The sequence below is a fragment of the Phocoena sinus genome, chromosome 14, assembly GCF_008692025.1.
Source record: "Phocoena sinus isolate mPhoSin1 chromosome 14, mPhoSin1.pri, whole genome shotgun sequence".
Classification (NCBI taxonomy): domain Eukaryota; kingdom Metazoa; phylum Chordata; class Mammalia; order Artiodactyla; family Phocoenidae; genus Phocoena; species Phocoena sinus.
Window position 1 is genome coordinate 7,996,213 of NC_045776.1, and position 3,352 is coordinate 7,999,564.

Here is a 3,352-nt window from a genome sequence, read left to right on the forward strand (position 1 = left end):
AATCAAGACATGAGTGAAGTATGTAAATACTTAATAAAAGCTCCGTAAATACATGGAGGAAAAGAATTATAAGTAGTTAGTGCCAATACCTGAGGTAAAAAACAAAACAAAACAAAACTGTGTGTTTTAAGAACAGCAAGGAGGTCACGGTAGTTAAAGCAGAATCAGAAAAGCATTGTCAGAATTTAATTGAAATTGTGTTGAATTTAACTATTGAGTTTTGGAATAATTTACATTATATGATTTTAAGTTTTCACATTCATGGAATGTTTTTTCATTTGTTGACACCTTTTTTTTTTCATAGTAGTTTTTACTTTTATAAATGTCCAGGACTCTGTAAATGTATTTCTATTAGCAATAATCACGCCTCGGATAAACCTCATTGGCTACAATACTGCCACTGCACAAAGCTGTAAATGTATTTCTAACTACATCATAATTTATGCTCTCGGTGTGATGGACTGTTTTTCTCATCTTTATTTTATATCCAGTCACTTAATAAAATACTTAAGTTTAATAAATTCTAATTATCTTGGGAATTTTTAAGTATAAAATCAAAACATTAGAAAAATAATTTATTGTCTACTTAATGTTTATAATTGTTATCACATTACTTTTGTTACAATATTCTAGATAATATTTAATAATGGTAATCAGACCATGTCAACCTATTCCCAAATAGATACTTTATTTTATTTTTTCTTCTATTTTATCTTTACATATTTTCTATTGCTTGAGGCATTTTTCCACTCAATATTATAAGCTTAACCCTGGGGTTTTACAGTTACCCTCCTTTATTCCATAAATACCTAATGAAATTTTTAAATTGTGTAATTTTTTTTTAATTCCAAAAGGAGCATTACTTTGTTCCAGGTGCTGCTTTGTTCTCCCTTTGTCTCTGTCTTGTGAGGGATGTGACTTAAGCGTTCTTGTATTTTCTTTTGATGGGCGCATAGATCCTTTGTTTCCTCCTTGGGACTGAGGTCTGCCTGCCAGGAAACCACATAGAGAGTCAGGCCCATGAGTGGGGCTATGCTGTGGTAGCCCCTGTGTGCTGGCAGTTTTGCAGATAGCAGGTGGATGCCTCCACAGGATGTCTCTCTGTGGGTCAGGAGCACCTGAGAGGCAGTATTTGACGCCACATCCATAGACAGAGGCCAGGAAGAACAGGCAACGTCAGATTCCTCTAGGGATGGTGGTGGTCAAGGCATTTATTATGGGTCTCTGGGGGCCGATATCACCAAATGTCTCATTTCATTTCTTTAACCAGATGCTTCTTTCATATCCTTATTCAATCTAAAGATCTGCACCTGCCCTTGCAGAGGTAGCCAGAGTTGTATTCATCTAGCCCTGTTTGCCTAGTGACTCCACTAAGAGCCTGACCTGAGAATTGTAGATGGATCCCAGATTCTCTTAAAAGTAGTCTTTCCTCTACTATTATTTTAAAATACACAAGATTGTATAAAAATTTTAAGCTTGTCTAAAATTAAAAATAAGACACTTAGGTTCCAGTTTATTTACAATTACTTTATTTGACTGAAGACAAATTATAATATTCCAAATGCCCTTATTGGCACCTCAGTAGTAATTTTCTTCTAAATTTAAATTCAATAGTGATTTTAAAAATGTTAAATGCAGTATATACAGAAAAAAACAGCTTAATTATTTTATATCTATATGATTGATTTATACTTTAATTTTTAAAGATGAAAAACTATATTTATATTCCTAAGGTATTAAATTTTCAGAATACTAAGAAAAAACTTAAAAAATCAGGCAGACCCCACTAAGTTTTAAGACATAACTATAATCAAGCTACCAGATGGCATGATTACAAGAAGTAATCAAAATTTTATGAGCATGTAGTTGGAACTTTAGGAGCTGCTCTATTGCTATAATGGTGCTGGAGATTTTAGTGAACTGTTAATTATGGTTTTGAAAATAAATTAAATTTAGAGAATCATGGACTTTATCCCTGAGGGTTAAAGCTTAGTCTGATAGTAGAGTAAAGCTTTAAAGTGTCATTCTGTATATCAATAATGTCTTTATTTAAGAAAAAGGAGTAATATAAAGAATTTAATGCCTCAGTATGAACTAAGAAATCATCTGTTTTTAAAATGGCGCTCTGGTCCCTAGATGCTTGTTGTGTCATGATATATGATTGTCTCACTGTTAATTAGGATGGCATTTAAAGGATATGGGGCTGAAGAAATGAGTCATGTCTTATGTGGGGACTCATTGTCCCTGGGCTGTCCTTCCCTCCTCAGAGGAGCCCTATTATTTTATCCAGTTCTATGCATGGCCTCAGGCAGTCCGGCAGATGCTGAACTGAAAGTCAAGGTAAAAACATCTTTACTTGTGCCCTGCAACTGCCATCAGCAGATGTGAGCAACCCAATTAGATAATTTTATACTTGTTTAGTGCCTCATTTTGGAATGAAGTCCTCATATATGATTTGATTATAGCAAAAACTTCTGTCTTCCACAAATTAGTAAAATAAGACTAAAGCCCTCACATCAACATAGTGACTCAATGAACTAGTATACTTTTGATATTAATGTATTCACCACAGATGTTCCATTTTATAACTTCTAGAACTATTCTTAGTGCAAAATACCTCCATGAAGATTAACTCAAAAAATTTCAGGAAACTAAATCCTAAAGATCACTTTTCAAGCATAATAGATGTTAACAACAAGTTTTGAGATACTTCAGACTTTATGTTAAATCTTCTTTTTTCCCAGGAAACTATAAAAGCAATGAAAGAAAGAAAGGAAGGAAGGAAGGAAGGAAGGCAGGAAGAAAAAGAAAAAAAAAGAAAGGAAAGAAAAAAATGCACATGCACGCATTTGTACAAAAACACGTAAACACATAGAAACAGCAACATACACGTAGCTTCTTGATTTCTTTACTTCCACACTTCTGACCATATTTTCTCTACCAAGTTTTACCACTTACTCCCAAGATCATACCTTGGCCTTTACTTTTAATAATAATTAAGCCCTTTCTATTTTAAAATTTCAATTATCCCACGCTTTCTTTACTTTTCTGATCTCTTCTCCTGGAACTGACCCATGATGGTTAATATTATGTGTCAACTTGAGTGGGCCATGGGGTACCCAGATGTGTTTGTGAGGGTGTTTCTGGATGAATTTAGCATTTGAATAGGGGACTCAGTAAAGTAGATCATCCTCCCCAAAGTGGGTGGGCATCATCCAATCAGTTGAAGGCCTGAATTGAACAAAAGGTGGAGGAAAGAGGAACTCACCCTTTTTCTCCTGCCTCACAATTTGAGCTGGGACATCTTATCTCATCTTTTCTTGTCCTTGGACTGTGATTTACACCATTAGTT

The 3,352-nt window shown here is 34.3% G+C and overlaps 1 pseudogene; it reads right to left on the bottom strand.

Annotated features, from left to right (window-relative positions):
* Nucleotides 1–301: 301 nt before the first annotated feature.
* On the bottom strand, nucleotides 302–412 carry LOC116739371 (annotated as a pseudogene).
* Between the last annotated feature and the right edge of the window lie 2,940 nt (nucleotides 413–3,352).